This window comes from Saccopteryx leptura, chromosome 2 (assembly GCF_036850995.1).
Source record: "Saccopteryx leptura isolate mSacLep1 chromosome 2, mSacLep1_pri_phased_curated, whole genome shotgun sequence".
Taxonomy (NCBI): domain Eukaryota; kingdom Metazoa; phylum Chordata; class Mammalia; order Chiroptera; family Emballonuridae; genus Saccopteryx; species Saccopteryx leptura.
This window is the reverse complement of record NC_089504.1, coordinates 303,269,687-303,289,143: the sequence shown is the minus strand read 5'-3', so window position 1 is coordinate 303,289,143 and position 19,457 is coordinate 303,269,687. Positions and strand designations below refer to the sequence as shown.

Sequence of the window (19,457 nt, the reverse complement as noted above, 5' to 3'; positions counted from 1 at the left end):
GCTTCTGAGTCAGTCATGGGAATACTGTGAGAACACAATATAGACAATAAAACTGAATACAAAGATTTAAAGACAAAGGCAGAATATATTCAAAGAACTCCTTAATTAGCTTTTCTCCACATTGTAACTCAAATTTGCCATGCCATTTCATATATCTAAAAATTCTTGAAAATTACACCTTTCAAGTCCTCTCCAATTTATCTGTTTCATATCTCCATGTAAACTGGCATCTTCCAGAAATACTTTTCTAAATATTATTTAAATCCCAGAATTTTCCTATAATATATTATTCACTATATTGTCTTAGTTCAGACTACTGTAACAAAAAGAGCATAAATTAGGTTGCTTAAATAACAAACACTTAGTTCTCACAGTTGTATTAGAGGTTGAGAAGTCCAACATCAAAACATCAGCCAAAGCTGTATCTGGTCAAAATCCACTTCCAACTCATAGACAGCCACCTCCTCACAAGGCTGAGAGAGAAAACTCTAGTCTCTATCTCTTCTTATAAAGGACATTAATCCCATGATGGGGGTTTTACTCTCATGGCCTCATCTAAATCTAATTACCCTTCCAAAGTCCCAATTCTTAATACCATTCCACTGGGTGTTAAAGTTTCAACATAAACATTTTTGGAAGGGCAAAATATACAGTCTTTAATAGCAGTGAATAACCCAAGCCAATGAAACACCAGTAAAGCTTTTTACACTTAATCCTTAAGTGTAGAACTCACCTATTACTCGTAAAGATACTTGAATCAGAAATTGCCTCTAATTGTAAATTTGTTAGCACAGATGGTAGGTTGTTTGAAATTGAATGTTTATTTTCTTGATGCAATAATATGTAATTACCTTAATATGTAAGCCAATTGGACAACAAATAGATAAAATTGTTATTGGGGTCTGGAGGCATGAAAGAAACTAGATATTAAGAAAAGGTTATGGGCCCTGGCTGGTTGGCTCAGTGGTAGAGCGTCGGCCTGGAGTGCAGAAGTCCCGGGTTCGATTCCCGGCCAGGGCACAGAGGAGAAGCAGCCATCGGCTTCTCCACCCCTCCCCCTCTCCTTCCTCTCTGTCTCTCTCTTCCCCTCCCGCAGTCGAGGCTCCACTGGAGCAAAGATGGCCCGGGCGCTGGGGATGGCTCCTTGGCCTCTGCCCCAGGCGCTAGAGTGGCTCTGGTCACAACAGAACGATGCCCTGGAGAGGCAGAGCATCACCCCCTGGTGGGCAGAGCATCGCCCCCTGGTGGGCGTGCCGGGTGGATCCCGGTCGGGTGCATGCGGAAGTCTGTCTGACTGTCTCTCCCCATTTCTGGCTTCAGAAAAATACAGAAAAAAAAAAAAAAAAGAAAAGGTTATGTTTCTTTTTCTTCTGGAATTCCCTATTCATTGTGAAGAATTTCAGCAGGAGAAGGTGTTAGTCAAATGAGATATATTCTAGAAAGGATGACCAACAATGTCATGAAAATGGTAATTTTTAAAGAAAGTTGTTCTATTCTATATGACAAAGTGGGAGAATTTTTATATTTCCCAATACAAAACCTTAAAAAGAAAGACTAATGAGTCAGCTGGTTGCAGAATACTATAATTTGAATCTGTGGAATCATCTGCAAGTCAGTTCTCCTTTGCACGAAGGACTGAATTTAAAATGCCCGTATAGTTCCTGTGTATTCTTCAAAATTCATCCCTCCTCTCAGATCAATTCAAATACTGAAACATGACTGTAGATGCAGGTAATACTTATTTCTTGACATTCATGTTCTTTTCCAAAGGTGACAAATTAAGTAGCACAATTTCAATTGCCTTTAGAGAAAATAATGCAGAAGAAAAGGAAAAGAAAAAGAAAACTAACTTTCTCACTAATTGACCTTGGAAATCACCTGCTCCTCAACGTTGTTCTGTAGTTATTACAAAATAAAGCCAAAATACTATAGTGAATATTTTTTTAATTTTATTTAGACAATTAATTTTAATGGGTGATATTGATCAATTAGAATACATAGATTCAGAGAAAACATCTCCAGATCATTTTGACATTTGATATGTTGTATACCCATCACCCAAAGTCAAATTGTCCTCCATCACCTTTTATTTGGTTTTCTTTATGCCCTTCCCCTACCCCTACCCTCTCTCTCTGCTTCCTTTTCTTTCTCTTGGTAACCACTGCATTCTTGTTCATGTCCATGAGTCTCAGTTTTGTGTCCCAATAGTGTATGGAATCATACAGTTTTAATTTTTTTTTGATTTACTTATTTCACTCAGTATAATGTTATCAAGTTCCATCCATGCTGTCGTAAATAATCCTATATCATCATTTCTTATGGCTGAATAGTATTCCATAGTATATATGTACCACATCTTCTTTTTCTAATCATCTATTGAAGGGCTTTTTGGTTGTTTCCATGTCTTGGCCACTGTGAACAATGCTACAATGAACATGGGGCTGCATGTGTCTTTACATACCAATGTTTTTGAGTTTTGGGGGTATTTGCCCAGTAGAGGGATTTCTGGGTCATATGGTAGTTTTATTCTTAATTTTTTGATGAACCACCATAGTTTCTTCCACAAGGGTTGTACTACTTTACATTCCCACCAACAGTGAAAGAGAAATTATTATAAGAAAATTGAGTCTCCTTTAAAATTAAATCCATGCTACTTTAACTGTATTTAAAAGAAAAGTAATGATTTTTCTTTAACTATTAAATTTCTAAAATCATAAATCTTGATACATTATTTTTATAGTGAGACAATCATTTATAAATGTGTCTGATTTCAGAGATCTCTGAGACTGACCGAACTTAATCTCATTCTTCTAAAGTATTCATTGAGGTCATTCTTATTTAGACACCATTATGTATACTGGAGAGTCATCAGGCAACTAAACAAAAAAAAATCTCCCTCCAGGAAACTTATATTCCAAAAGCAACAAATAATAAACAAATAACTAAAAAATGACATGTATGATAAATGAAAATGAAGCTGAGAAAAATATGAGGGGACTACATTGCAAAAAGTGACTTTTGAGCTAAGTTCTTTAAAAGATGAAGAGTTAGATGTAAATACTGGTTGGAGCAGCTCTCCGTGTGTTGGTCAAATAAGTTTATAAATATGATATATATGTTTGCTCGCTTATAGTCTGCATTGGGTGTGGGAGACAGGCTGTAAGCCACCAAAGTCATTATAGCCTAAGGCTTAGTTTTAAGACTAAGCCTTTCCCACCCTTTTAATTCTAAGATCTTTTTAAAACTAAGCTTTTCCCCACACTCTTGACAGTTGCATGATGTGGGGTGGGTGCACTCTCATGAGGAATCCCATTTATGCCTCAGATAAGTGACTTTGTATCAAAGACTTCCTTGTTTGTATATTGGTTTAAAGGTTTGGATTTTTTTTTTTTTTTTGTATTTTTCTGAAGCTGGAAACGGGGAGAGACAGTCAGACAGACTCCCGCATGTGCCCGACCGGGATCCACCCGGCACGCCCACCAGGGGGCGATGATCTGCCCCTCTGGGGTGTCGCTCTGTTGTGACAAGAGCCACTCTAGCACCTGGGGCAAAGGCCAAGGAGCCATCCCCAGCGCCCAGGCCATCCTTGCTCCAATGGAGCCTCGCTGCAGGAGGGGAAGAAAGAGACAGAGAGGAAGGAGAGGGGGAGGGGTGGAGAAGCAGATGGGTGCTTCTCCTGTGTGCCCTGGCCAGGAATCGAACCCGGGACTTCTGCACGCCAGGCTGATGCTCTACCACTGAGCCATCCGGCCAGGGCCAAGGTTTGGATTTCTATACTATAAAACGGGCAAACTGGGGCTTGCTTTCTCTCAGTTCCTGAAATTAGTACCGCAGAGGAGAGGCAGCCAAGATGGCGGAGTGCTGAAGGAGAAGCCAGTTTGTGCAGAGTTTGTGCAAAAAAGGAGATGGGGAACAGAGGTGATTAGGGCTGGTGAGGTAGAAACCTTTGATTCTAGAAAACTTGGATGAGTCAGTTGGCTATGGGAGCCCTGAAAGAAAAGGGAAGTGTTTTCTCACTGTGTGTATTTCTCACCCGCTGGATGCAAGCTAGGATTAAATGTAATGGCCCGCCAGTTCTTGGATTTGTTATTTCATTACCGTCTGTCCGAATCAAACCTGAACCTGCATGGGCCAGGCGGCTGTGATGATGGCCATGGCTACTAGCCATATACCATGTCAGTTAATTAGAAACATCATAATCAACAGGGGAGCTATGAAATATATCAGTGCTGTGGACAGACCACAAATTAGTTCATCTGAAACATCGATGTTTAGGGCCCAAACGAGATTTTAGAGTAATTTACTCATAGTGAGAAATAAGAGAAACAATGAACCTAGAGGTACTGAGATAGGAATGAATTTTGTGTGATAAAGGGAAAGAAAGAAGACAATAGTTGCAGCTTAATTATTCAGTGAGAGAGTAAAATGTCAGATCTTTTAAGCCATACTAAGAAAAGATTTAGATTCTACTCTATGACTGATAAGAAGTCATTTGGGACACTTAAACAAAGAAATCACATGCTCTAACTTATGTTTTTTAAAAAATCACCCCAGAGGCTGTGAATCTTAACTGTGGGAGAGGAAAACCCATTATCTGCTTTCATAGCTAAGATTACAACTCAAGCCTTGACCTCTCCAAAGAACTCTCTATCAGTATATCTTGCTGCCTCCTTGCTTTCTCGCCTTGCAACACTAATAGACATCCCAAGTGTACCTTGCCTATAGCCAGGTTGTTAGACCAGTTTTTTATGCAATATCTTTAATTCATTTACCCTCTACCTCAAGGTACCAGTAAAGAGAGTTGTTTTGGCTCTAGGAAGACAAAAGGATTGATAGAATCCCTTATGTAAAGCCAGTGGCCACGGCCACTATCACAGCCGCCTGGCCCAGGCAGGTTCACATTGGATTCGGACAGTCGGTAAAGAAATAACGGAGCCAAGAACTGATGGGCTGTCATCTTTAATTCTAGCTTGCACCCGGCGGGCAAGTAAAAATACACACTGGGCTCCAAAACCCACTCACATTCAGTGCTTACAAAGCCACTGAATTATCTGAGTTTCCTAGAATCAAAGGTTTCTAGCTCACCAGCCTTATTCTCCTCAGTTCCCCATCTCCTTCTTCATCCCAGATACAAACTCTACACAAACTGGCATCTCACTCAGCACTCCGCCATCTTGGCTGCTTCTCCTGGCCACATGGCCTCTTTCTGCTCTCTGTTCTGCTCCCTCTGCTCTCTCATGCTAATCATCCCAGGAACCAAGAGCACAAGCTCCCGCTCTGTCCCCATTTTATAGTGTAGAAATCCAAACTCTTAATCCAATATACAAAATAGGGAAGTCTCTAATACAAAGTCACTTCTCTGAGGCATGATTGGATTGTACCGCCCCACATCAAAAAGGGTGGGAAAGACTTAATCCCAAAACCAAGCCCCAGGCTACAATGATCCCCAACACACATTAATATCACCTGGGCGATGGCCTCACGTGGGCAGTGTCACCTTTAACAAAGTGAGCATAATATATTTTATCTGCCCAACAATCCACCCCTATGCTCACTTTACTACCCACAATTTACATCACCAGCATCCCCGTGCAAGGAAATTAGGAACATTACACAAATTACAACATGACAAATCATACAGTTTCAACAATCACAAAGGTACACTTCACCAGTCTCTGAGCACTTTGCCCAAAGCGCAAAATGTCCTCGGCCTTCTTTCTAGCCACGGGAAAAGCTTCCAGGGGCAGGGGAGTACCTCCAGCAAAGCCACCCCCCACCCCATCAGGGTATTTCACATTGTCCAAAATCCGTAATCCATAAGTCCATCCAACAAAGGAGCCAATGCCCACTCCGGTTGTAGTCCAGGAAATCAGTCCACGCACGTGGGTCATCAGCCACCCCCCTCATTCCTGCCGTCCTGGCAGGTCTTACACTGTCCCAAAGAGGGGCACGTGGCAATGGCAGTCAGCATTTCCATCTTGGCTCTGGAGAGCATGAGAGCGTCCATCCTATGTCCCCAAAATCGCAGACCTACCAGGGCTGTAGTAGGTGCTCCTTCCAGCTGGGCTCCCATATTATGGAGACTGCGGATTGCAACTCCAGCCTGATTCTCCTCAGCCTCCAAAGAGGAACTGAAAACACCAGCTCCAGCTGCCGGGCTCGAGCCCCGGGCTGCTGCCGCCTTCTGCTCCGCAGACCTTGCAGCTCTGGACCCGGCCTCAGCCTCAGCCTCAGCCTCAGCCCTGGCCTCCAACCGCTGCTGGCTTTCCGCAACATCCAGGGCAATCTGCAACTCACGAACCTCTGAATTCTCCTCCAGCGTTTGCTCCATTTCCAGGCGAATCTCGAACACCTGGTCGGCGTCCTCCTCCAGCATTTCCTCCAGCTCCAGGGTCAGCATCGGTTTCTCTTGCGTTTGCTCCAGCTCCTTCCACTGCTTGGTTTGCAGGTCCCAGGCAGCCTCTTCCACAGAGCTCTCAGTTTCCTCACGCATGGCTGTAAAAGTCAGCCAGCCTACGGTCCCCAAAAGGACAGCCATGGGGAACCATAACAGCAGCCAGTCCTCTATTCCACCACTCAAAGGTGGTAGTGGCTCCTTGCTGATCTGTATCAAATCCTGCCACAGACTACGCCAAATGTAAAGCCAGTGGCCACGACCACTATCACAGCCGCCTGGCCCATGCAGGTTCGCATTGGATTCGGACAGTCGGTAAAGAAACAACGGAGCCACAAACTGGTGGGCCATAGTCTTTAATCCTAGCTTTCACCCACCTGGCAAGTAAAAATACACACTGGGCTCCAAAACCCACTCACATTCAGTGCTCACAAAGCTACTGACTTATCTGAGTTTCCTAGAATCAAAGGTTTCTAGCTCACCAACCTTATTCTCCTCAGTTCCCCATCTCCTTCCTTATCCCAGATACAAACTCTACACATACTGGCATCTCACTCAGCACTTCGCCATCTTGGCTGCTTCTCCTGGCCTCCTCCACGTGGCCTCCTTCTCTGCTCTCCTCTGCTCTCTCCTGCTAGTCATCCAGGAACCAAGAGCCCAAACTCCCATTTTGCCCCCACTTTATACTGTAGCTTCACAACCTCTAATCCAATATACAAAGTAGGGAAGTCTCTAATACAAAGTCACTTCTCTGAGGCATGATTGGATTGTACCACCCCACATCAAAAAAGGGTAGGAAATGCTTAATCCCAAAACCAAGCCCCAGGCTACAAGGATTCTGCCTGCCTTTAGCCCACCCCAACACACATTAATATCACCTGGGCGACGGCCTCCTCATGTTATCTTTAACAAAGTGAGCATAATACATTTTATCTGCCCAACATAAGCATAATATATTTTATCTGCCCAACACCTTAGAAATTATAACTAAAAGCTGGGCCTTCCTGAGTTTACAGACCAAAATCCAATCACACAGTGGGTTTACTTTAGACTGCGAGGGAGCACCTGGCACCTAAAAAGTCTTCTGAGGAACCCTCATGCCAGGCCAGAGTGGACTTCCACTCATAATGTGCCAAAGTAAGCCAGCATCACACAAAGGGACAAGCCTCCTTGTGAACAAAAATAGAGCAAGGCTAAGCAGAAATCACAACCACAGGGAGCACTAGGACTATAAGCAGCGGGGTTATCAAACAATATGACCAAACGACAATGTCTAATAAGTTTTGAGAGAAATAAAAGACAAGATTGAAAATATCTACAGGGAGCAAGCAACAAAATGAATGACCTAGCAGATTTGAGAAAAGGACCAATTTGAACTTGGGGATGGAAAACACAACAACTGAAATTGAAAGTCAAGGACAGACTTAGGGGATTGGATAGAGTTGAAAAGAAAATTATTGAACTTTAGCAAAAAAGAGTGTTGAACTTTAGCAAAGGTGTTATTAATAATCAGTGAGAGCTAGAGATGGAGAGTAGAGAAATGAGAGTAAGTGACATGGAGAACAGTGACATGTAAAATCAGTTCTAGAAGGAAGAGAAAAGCAACACAGCAAATCACTTGAAATCGTGATGGCTCAACAATTTCCAATATTAGTAAAATACTTTAATGAATTCAATGACTTTCCTGTAAGTTTTTTTAAAAATCCATACCTTAGAATGAATAGCCATTTCTCAATAAAAACAATGTAAAGTATGAAAAAAGTCAAATAATTATTCTAAGTACTGAAAGAAAACTATTATTACCAATCTTGACTTGAATACCTAGTATTGCTTTTTATTTCAAGTAGAATGTGCAACAAAGTTATTTTGAAAAAATATTTTGAAAAAGAGCAGTTAAGTGTGCTTCAAGCAGACACTCATTAAAGAGAATTCTAAAAAACAAACATCTCAGATGAGTGAATGTTTCAAATCGGAAGGCCTGAGATGTGAGAATTTACAAACATCATTCAAAGGTTTTTAAATATAAGCGAGCTCTTTGTATGAAACAAAGAATGATAAATTTAATATTATCTTAGTCTGAACAAATGCAAGTTTAATCCTTAGTTATTAACAATTAATAATTCATTAAAATACATAAAATAATGTAATTTGAGAGAAGGAAAAATGGGCTGTACAGTCTTAACTTTTTCTTATTTCCTGAAAGAATGAAAATGGCATTGATTATATTTGCATACCAATAAGTAAAGTATGCATGTTATAACTTTTAATGCAACTGCTAAAAGAAAGCATAAAATAAAATGTATCACAGGCACAGAAGAGAAAAGATAAAATATTGAACTATAATTATATATCCCAAAAATATGAATGGAGGAAGAACAAAGAGAATATATTACTTTTAAATAAATAAATGGTCAAAAAATTATCAGAATAAATACAAAATATTCACGTAATTGCATATTTATAAAAGATATGTCATAAATATAGTGATATCAATAGCTAAACACAGTGGCAGGTCTATGTTTTGTGGGACTTGGACCATACACAATTTAGGAGATGTAGGGCCAGTAGCCACAGTCACCATCACAGCCACCTGGCCCGTGCAGGTTTGCATTTGATTTGGACAGACGATAATGAAGCAACAGAGTCAAGAACTGGTGGGCTATTATCTTTAATCCTAGCTCGCACTCAGCAAGCAAGTAAAATATACACAGCGGGAAAACACCTTCCTTTCCATTCAGTGCTCCCAAAGCCACTGACTCATCCGAGTTTTTCTAGAATGAAAGGCCCCACCTGCCTTATTCAACTCTGTTCCCCAACTCTTTCTCTCTGCACAAACTCTGCACAAACTGGCTTCTCCTTCAGCACTCTGCCATCTTGGCTGCCTCTCCTCTGCAATGCTGATGGCAGGAACTGAGCAAGAGAGCCCTTGGTCTGCTTTATTTTATAGTGTAGAAAATATACAATAAGGAAGTCTCTGATACAAAGCCACTTATCTGAGAAATAAATGGGATTCCTCATAAGAGTGCACCACCCCACATCATGCAACAGTCAAGGGTGTGGGGAAAATCTTAGTTTTGAGAAGATGTTGGTATTAGAAGGAAGTTGAAAAGATCTTAGTATTAAAAGGGCAGGAAAGGTTTAGTCTTAGGCTATAAGGATTTTGCTAGCTTACAGCCTGTCTCCCATACCCAATGCAAACTATAAGTGAACAAACATATATATCATATTTACAAACTTATTTGACCAACAGAATACCACTAAGAAAAATAATAAAAAAATCAATGTAGCATTAGGAGCAAAATAAAGATTTTAAACATGTGCAAATAGTACAAACATAAATCATGAGAAAAAGCATATTATTACCTTAACTTTTACTGCATATTGTAATTTATTTTTGTTCTATTACAGAAAATAGCCAATTTCATTTTAAACTAGCATGGCTGTTGTGATTATTAATAATTTTAAAAATAAAATTCTTTAGCTTCACAACTCAATGTAGCACAACAGCCACATCTATGATGTTCTCTGCCATTTCTGGCTCAGGTATGCTTCTATCTGGGGGCTTGGCTCTCAGGGAATGCCGGCCCTCTGCTCTCAGGGATCAGCATGTCCTGATCCCTTTCTTCTCTCCTGAGGCTACTTAGTTGATCCTTACAAAAAAAGTAGGTTTGAAGTAGGGTCTTACTGGTTTTCAAGCAGCAACTCAGCAGTCTCTCATTCAGATTTCTTTGTATGGCACACTGAAGTTCCCAATGTTAAATAACAGGTTGTCACTGGGGAATAGGACAATAGGTACCCACTGCTAGCAATTTTCCAGCAGGCTGGGAATCTCAACATCACATCAGATGACCCCAGGTTAAGCCAGTATATCATACTCCTAGCAGAAAGTAGAAAATAAAGATTCTTTTCTATGTCTCTAGAGGAGACCACACAGCAATTATATTCCTCATGGTAAATCCAAATCTCATTGAAGATAAAATAATGAGAAAGATAGCCCATTCTAATACTAACTAAAAGATAACTGTTGTTCCTCTATTGTTATCAGACAAAATAGACCTAAAGGCAAAAAGGATTTCCAGTGGAAAAGAGGTTAATTTACAATGACCAACAGTTTAATTTATCTGCAATCTACAGCTATAAATCTGTATGTACCTGATAATATCAACTTTAAATATATACAATCAATATTGAGAAACCTATAAGGAATAACAGACAAATCTACAATGAAAGCAGAAGACTTCGGCAACTGCTGAATCAGGTAGATGAAAAATATCAGTAAGAACAAGAAATTTGGGCAACATAATTAACAATGTTAACCTGAACTGCAGAACACATGTTCTTTTCCATTACTATACATGACATTCAAAACATGGCCCATGTATCATCTTCAGTTTTTTTCTCAGTGTCTTATAATTTTCCAAGTACAGGTCTTTTACATCATTGGTTAAATTTATTTCTAAGTATTTTATTCTTTTTGAAGCAATTGTAAATGTGGTTGTTTTCTTAGTTTCCCTTTCTAATAGATCATTATTGGTATATAAAAATGCAAGTGATTTTTGCATATTTACTTTGTATCCTGTTATTTTATAGAATTAATTTATCATATCTAGTAGTTTTTTTGATCCAATCCATAGGATTTTCTATATACAGTATTGTTGGGCAGATAAAATATATTATGCTGCCCTGGCCGGTTGGCTCAGCGGTAGAGCGTCGGCCTGGCGCACGGGGGACCCGGGTTTGACTCCTGGCCAGGGCACATAGGAGAAGCACCCATTTGCGTCTTCACCCCCCCCTCTTTCCTCTCTGTCTCTCTCTTCCTCTCCCGCAGCCAAGGCTCCATTGGAGCAAAGATGGCCCGGGCGCGGGGGATGGCTCCTTGGCCTCTGCCCCAGGCGCCTGGGGCTTGGTTTTGGGATTAAGCCTTTCCCACCCTTTTTGATGTGGGGTGGTACAATCCCATCATGTCTCTGATAAGTGACTTTGTATTAGAGACTTCCCTATATTGTATATTGGATTAAAGGTTTTGATTTCTACACTATAAAATAAGGGCAGAACAAGAGCTTGCTCTCTTGGTTCCTGAGATTATCATTAGAGAAGACAGCAGAGAGGAGAGCAGAGAGAGGCCATGTGGAGGAGGCCAAGAGAAGCAGCCAAGATGGTGGAGTATTGAGTGAGAAGTCAGTTTGTGCAGAGTTTGTGCAGGGAGAAGGAAGGAGATGGGGAACAGAGGTGAATAAGGCCGGTGAGGTACAAACCTTTGATTCTAGGAAACTCGGATAAGTCAGTAGCTTTGTGAGCACTGAATGTGAGTGGGTTTTGGAGCCCAGTGTATGTTTTTACTTGCCCGCCGGGTGCAAGCTAGAATTAAAGAAGATGGCCCATCAGTTTTTGGCTTCATTGTTTCTTTACCGACTGTCCGAATCCAATGCAAACCTGTATGGGCCAGGCTGCTGTGATAGTGGCCGTGGCTACTGGCTTTACAAGTATCATATCTGCAAATAATGACAGTTTTATGTCTTCCTTTTCAATTTGGATGCATTTATTTCTTCTTATCTGATTGCTGTGGTTAAGACTTTTAGTACTATGTTGAATTAGAGTGGTGAAAGTAGACATTCCTGTCTTGTTTTTGATCTTAAGGGAAACACTTGTAGTTTTTGCCCATTAAATACAATGTTGGATGTGAGTTTGTCATATAAAATCTTATTATGTTAGGTATGTTTCCTCTCTTCTTGCTTTACCTTGTAGCATAGTTTGATGTCAAACAGGCACTGTGATTCACCCAACTTTGTTTAATAAATGGTGTTGGGAAAACTGAACAGATATATGCAATAAAAAGTGAAACTGGACCACTTTCCTACACTACACACAAGAAAAACACAAAATGGATTAAAGACTTACTTGTTAGACTCAAAACCATAAAAATCCTAAAATAAAGAACATAGGCAGCAAAATCTCAGACATGTCTTATAGCAATATTATTTTCTAATATGTTAACTCAGGCAAGAGAGAGAAAAGAAAAAATAAACAAATGGGGTTACATCAAAATAAAACTTTTTGCACAGGAAAGGAAAGAATCAACAAAATAAAATGACAACACACTGAGTGGGAGAATATATGCATTGATCCATCTTAAAAGGGTATTATATCCAAAATCTACAAGAAACTTATAAACTCAACACCAAAAATCAAACAATTCAATTAAGAAATGGGCAAAGGACCTGAAAAGACACTTCTCCAAAGAGGACATAGAGCTGGCCAATAGACATATGAAAAGATACTCAATGTCACTAATTGTCAGAAAAATACAAATTAAATCACAATGAGATATCACCTCATACCTAGCAGAATGGTGTAATAAATAAATCAACAAACAGCCAGAGTTGATGAGGATGTGGAGAAAAGGGAACCCTTGTGCACTATTGGTAGGAATGCAGATTGGTGCAACCATGATGCAAAGCAGTATGGAGTTACCTCAGAAAACTAAAAATGAACCTAGCCCAAGTGCCCATCAGTAGATTGTACATTTACACAATGGAATGCTACTTAGCCATAAGAAAGAAGGAAATTTCATCTTTTGAGACAGCATGGATGGACCTGGAAGGTATTGTGCTAAGTAAAATGAGCCAGTCAGAAAAAAAAAACAAGTACTATATGTTTTCACTTATGTGTGGAATCTAAGGAAAAAATAAACTAACAAACAAAATAGATGCATAGATATGAAAAACAGACTGACAGCTGTCAAAAAATACAGACACAGGCCCTGGACAGTTGGCTCAGCAGTAGAGCATCGGCCTGGCGTGCGGGGGACCCAGGTTCGATTTCCGGCCAGTGCACATAGGAGAAGCACCCATTTGCTTCTCCACCCCCACCCCCTCCTTCCTCTCTGTCTCTCTCTTCCCCTCCCGCAGCCAAGGTTCCATTGGAGCAAAGATGGCCCGGGCGCTAGGGATGGCTCCTTGGCCTCTGCCCCAGGCACTAGAGTGGCTCTGGTCACGGCAGAGCGATGCCCCAGGGGGGCAGAGCATCGCCCCCTGGTGGGCAGAGCATCGCCCCTGGTGGGCAGAGCATCGCCCCTGGTGGGCGTGCCGGGTGGATCCCGGTCGGGCACGTGCGGGAGTCTGTCTGACTGTCTCTCCCCGTTTCCAGCTTCAGAAAAGTAAAAAAAAAAAAAAAGAAAAAAGAAAAAATACAGATACAGACAACAGTGGTGGGGATTGCAGGAGGGAAAGAAGGGGTGGATGGTGGTGAAAAAAGGTAAAAGGCATTAGATCAGGGGTCAGAAACCTTTTTGGCTAAGAGAGCCATGAACGCCACATATTTTAAAATGTAATTCCGTGAGAGCCATACAATGTTTAACACTAAATACAAGTAAATGTGTGCATTTTATGTAAGACCAACACTTTTAAAGTACAATAAGTCTCTGAATTCTTTTTAATAATGTTGTTATGTTGTTGCTAACCAATGATGAATAAAGTACTTCTTACCATTAATGCGACTCCTGGTGCTGCATGGTTTTGCTGATGGCTTTGTAGTCTGGTTGATACGTGGTGAGGTTAAGTTTCAGGCAGGTGTTGAGACTTCCATCCATTAAACATGATCGTAGGTTGGTCTTAACGTTCTCTAGATGTGAGAAAGACAGCTCACATGCATACGTAGAGCCAAACATTGTCAGTACAGCAATACTCACATGCTGCAGTGTGTGGTATGTGACGGGAAGCGCGTTCCAAGTTTTGATAATCAGTTTGTCCACAGGTTGAAGTTTTTTCATTTCTCCCCACTTGTGTTTGCTCGCCAACTCTGCTTGCTGTCATGCAAGTCTTTCCAAATCTTCATTCAGTGACTTGAACTTATTTACCCACATGTCTGAGGCCTTCAGGTCAGCAGCTTGTAGCTCAAAATCTCTGACGGAGACATCGGGGATGTAACTCAGGTCGGCGCTGTCCACTGCACACTTGTGCAGATGGGTGATGAACTTAAAAAGACAAGTATGCTCACGAAATTCTCCAAAGCACACTTTAAATGACTGCAGGAGATTAGATGTGAAGCCCACTAGCTGCTGCAGATCAAGATGTTGAGCAGGGTCACTTGCTGTGCATGCATCTTTAAACTCTCCCAGTTTTTCAAAGTATAGTAAATGACCTGTTTCAATGTCAGCAATGAAGAGTTCCAGCTTGTTTTCAAGTACAAACACTGCTTGTTGAAGGGATAAGACTGTATTTCCAATGCCTTGCATTTTCACATTGAGCTGGTTCAGATGTTCAGTCATGTCCACGAGATAGTAGAACTTCAGGAGCCACTCAGTGTTAGCTAACTCAGGATGCTCGACATTTTTCATTTCAAGAAAAAGTCCAGATTTTGCTCAGACAAGCCACAAAATGGCTGAGCACCTTCCCTCTTGACAACCAACGCACATTGCTGTGAGGAAGCAGACCAGGATAATTATTCCCAATTGCATCCAGCAGTGTTTTAAACTGGCGATCATTTAAACCTCGGACAACAATAAAGTTTACCACCCGAATGACCAGTGACATCACCTCATCAAGCTACTCGCCACACATCTGAGCACAAAGTGCCTCCTGATGTAGGATGCAGTGAAAACTTAGGATGGGTCTCTTTTCATGTTCACAAAGAAGCGCTACGAATCCTCTGCTTTTCCCCACCATGCACGGAGCACCATCAGTACACACCGAAATAAGTTTATCCATCGGTAGATTTTTATCTTTAGTGAACTCAGTGAAAGACTCGAATAAATCTCCCCCTCTTATTGTCTCTTTCATAGGCAAAACAGCAAGACTTTCCTCACATAGTGTGTCACTGACAGCATACCTTGTAATCATGCAGAACTGGGATAAATGGCTTACATCTGTTGACTTATCCAAAGTGAGAGAAAAGAATGGTGCTGCATTTATGTCCTTCACTTGTGTTGCTTCAATTTGATTTGCCATCATGATGGTACAATCATGTTGCCGACAGAGGTATGTCTTTTATTCGTTTGATTGTCTTGTCTTTATCCTAAAAGTCATCAAAATGTTCATTAGCAACATCAAGCATGAATGTTTTGGCATACTCCCCATCTGTGAGTGACTTTCTGTTTCTCATAATTGCTAAAGCACCAGCAAAGCTAGCCAAATTCCATTTGTTGGGACCAAACACGGAGTTGCTGCTGACTAGCTTGCACTCTGCACAGTAGCTCTTGACATGCTTTCTTCCTGCTGTCCCCCGCTGGATATTTCGATGCAAATGTAGTATGACATGTGTCAAAGTGCCGCTTTATATTTAACTGTTTCATCAATGCAATTTTATCATTGCATATTAGAAACACTGCAGAACCTGCTCCTCCACAAAGGTGAATTCCTCTGTCCATTCCTACTGAAAAGTACGATACTCCTCATCTTTTTTTCTTTTAGCCATCTTCTTTGTCAAAAGGGTTTCTGCAATTAACTAGCTGACTATTTGATTAAAAGGAAGGAAGTTTACTTCCTGACCTCACAATGACCTGTGTACATTATGCATTATCCAATAAAAGTTTGGTGTTGTCCCAGAGGACAGCTGTGATTGGCTCCAGCCATCCACAACCATGAACATGAGCGGTAGGAAATGAATGGATTGTAATACATGAGAATGTTTTATATTTTTAACATTATTATTTTTTTATTAAAGATTTGTCTGCAAGCCAGATGCAGCCATCAAAAGAGCCACATCTGGTTTGCGAGCCATAGGTTCCCAACCCCTGCATTAGATGGTGATTGAGGGAGATTTGACTTGGGGTAGTGAGCACACAATGCAATATACAGCTGACATATTATAGAATTGTACAACTGAAACCTGTATAATTTTATTAACCAATGTCACCCCAATAAATTCAATAAGTTTTATTTAAATGTCACATTAGATAATTAAATAATTATTAGATTATTAAATAATTCCTTAGCCCACAACTTTTGTTGTTGTTTTTTTTTACAGAGACAGAGAGAGAGTCAGAGAGAGGGACAGACAGGGACAGACAGACAGGAATGGAGAGAGATGAGAAGTATCAATCATTAGTTTTTTGTTGCAAAACCTTAGTTGTTCATTGATTGCTTTCTCATATGTGCCTTGACCATGGGGCTACAGCAGACTAAGGAATCCCTTGCTCAAGCCAGTGACCTTGGGTCCAAGCTGGTGAGCTTTGCTCAAACCATATGAGCCCGCGCTCAAGCTGGCGACCTCGGGGTCTCGAACCTGGGTCCTCTACATCCCAGTCCAATGCTCTATTCACTGCGCCACCACCTGGTCAGGCTGTAACAAGTTTTAAAGGTAATATCTATTGGGTTGGGGAATAAGTTCATAGCGTTTTTATATTTTCTTTTATTTTACAATGATTTGATTGCTGTTTGGCAAAGGGTAAGTATTCACTCGATAAAACTCTTTCTGCTCTACAAAACTATGTTAATTGTATTTTTGAGTTATTTAATTTTTTATTAGTTTTGAGGCTTAGAAATGAAATACCCAGGAGGCAAAAATCAACATTTTCGACACCTGCTCTTCTTTGCTTTTCATCGAGGTCAAAAAGCTGCTGAAGCAGCCGGGACATTTGCGACGTGTATGGAGAAGGTGTCATAGGCGAGTCCACAGCACGGAAATGGTTTGCAAAGTTCAAAAATGGTGACTTTGACGTCGATGACACGTCCCGCAGCAGAAGGCCTTCTGAATTCGATGAAGAACATCTCAAATCACTTTTGAAGGAGAACGGTCTCCAAACCAGTCGTGAATTGGCGGAAAAAATGAACTGCGATCATAAAACGATTCTCAATCACCTTCATTCAATGGGATTTACCGAAAAATTGGGAGCCTGGGTGCCTCACGAGCTCAACAAAAAAAACAAAGAAAGTCGCCTTCAAATTGCTTCTCAGCATCTCGCCCGCCATCGAGCAACACGGGTCATAAACAGTGCTTTTTGTACCGAATCGTCACGGGAGATGAGAAATGGTGCCTATACATCAATATGAAGCAAAGAAAGGAGTGGGTGGCTCCAGGAGATATGCCAAAGCCGAGAGTCAAGCCGGACCTTCATCCAAAGAAGATCATGATATGTGTTTGGTGGGACTGGGAGGGCATGGTGCACTGGGAAATGCTCAAAAAGAATGCCACGGTCAACAAGGAGCTCTACATTGCCCAGCTACACCACGTGAATGAGGCTATTCGACTGAAAAGACCTGATCAACATGGTCAAACCATACTCCTTCACGACAACGCCAGGCCCCATGTTGCACAAGTCGTCGAAGCCGCACTCCAAGAGCTCGAATAGGAGGTCCTTCAGCATCCACCATATTCTCCGGACCTTGCACCGACCGATTACCATCTTTTCCACTCCCTGTCAAACCATATGAAGCACGTTACCTTCGATAACAAAGAGGTCCTTAAAAACTGGCTCAACAAATTCTTTGACACCAGACCAGGCGATTTTTGGTGGAACGGCATCAACAAATAGGTTGAGAGGTGGGAAGAGGTTGTAAACAGCAACGGCAAATATATAATTGATTAATTTATTGATATAATTATTGTTTTTTGTTTAAATAAAAGTCTTCAGTAAAAACGCTACGAACTTATTCCCCAACCCAATACCTTATTTTCTTCCAACCTCTCTAACACACACACACACACACACACACACACACACACACACACACACACACACTTAATCATCTTTTTCCAAAAAGGTGTTTGTAAGAAAGAAAATTACAAACTTTGAAAAACAAACTGGGATCTTTAAAAGTATCCAACCCCCCAAAATCAATTACTCATCTATTGCTTTATCAAAGTCATTTATGATATTTGTTGGTGAAGCTTGGCTACCTTAAAATAATTTATGTAAGAAAAAAACACACATACACTCTAAGACTTAACATATGAAATGGTAACAGACATCACAGGGGACTAAGAGTCCATTACCATTCACTTCAGCTGTTCAGAATCCCAGCTGTAATCCAGTTAATCTCTGCAGCCATTGCCCCAGGCGTTTCTTGCATTTCTGAAAAATTTCCCAAAACCCTGCTTCAAATCCACTGCTGCCTGAAACTGCCAACAGTTTCACTTTAAAGAGTCTAGTGATTTTAGAATTGCCTCTATTAATGAGAGAGGAATGGGTAAAAATCCCAAAAGGTAGCGGCCAGGAAAAGCTGTCACTGGTAATAGCAAGGAATAACACAAAACTGCCAAATGAATTTTTTGATCGATGGAACTGAGATGCAACTGAAGTTTAATATCTAAGGGTGGTGATAACTGGAGGAAAAAAGAGGACCAAGGCACGATCACTCACACATGAACACACATCAAGGGGAAAAAGATTCAAAAACAATTTATCTTCTTGATAAAGTAAAAATCACATGTTGGATAAATTAATTTTGGGCATCAAGATTCCAGCACCTATGTAGAAGCAGTTGTCATTTTCTATTTTCTTCTTTTCATGTATCATTAAACATGGCATTTTCAACAATTAAAATACTTACTGGCTCTGGATAGTTGCTCAGTGGATAGAGTGTCCACCCAGCTTGTGGAAGTCCCAGGTTTGATTCCCGGTCAAGGCACTCAAGAGAAGCAACCATCTGCTTCTCCCTCACTTCCTCTTCCCCTTCTTCTATCTTCTCCTCCCACCGCTAGGGGCTCGATTGGTTTGATCATGGCCCCAGGTGCTGAGGATGGTTTTGTTGGAGTGTATAAGCCTCAGATGCTAAATAATAGCTGGGAACTCGAGCATCGACCCACAATGGGGTTGCCAGGTGTCTTCCGGTTCGGGTGCATGTGAGAGTCTGCTTCACAGTTTCCTGTCCTCTCACCAAAATAAAAAAGCACTTACTTGCAACAGTATTGAAGAAAAGGAGTGTCTAAAAAGTCAGTGGCAAGAATATAAATATTATCAAAGGCAAAGAATAAAATCTGTAGGATCAGTAGGATGTCTCAGCAAAAACTCAATCTACATTCTTTATTTCTTTAAAAGGACACACACATAACCAAAAGTTCGTCTTGAGAAACTAAATATTAATTACATTTAGTACACTGTTTCAAGTACCTAATAACAACACAG

The 19,457-nt window shown here is 40.9% G+C and overlaps 1 non-coding gene across 1 annotated transcript; it reads left to right on the top strand.

The window, feature by feature from the left end:
* The first annotated feature begins 944 nt into the window (after nucleotides 1-944).
* Nucleotides 945-1,020, top strand: TRNAS-GGA (transfer RNA serine (anticodon GGA)). Its single transcript has one exon. It is a non-coding gene; the product is annotated as a tRNA-Ser (tRNA).
* Nucleotides 1,021-19,457: the final 18,437 nt, after the last annotated feature.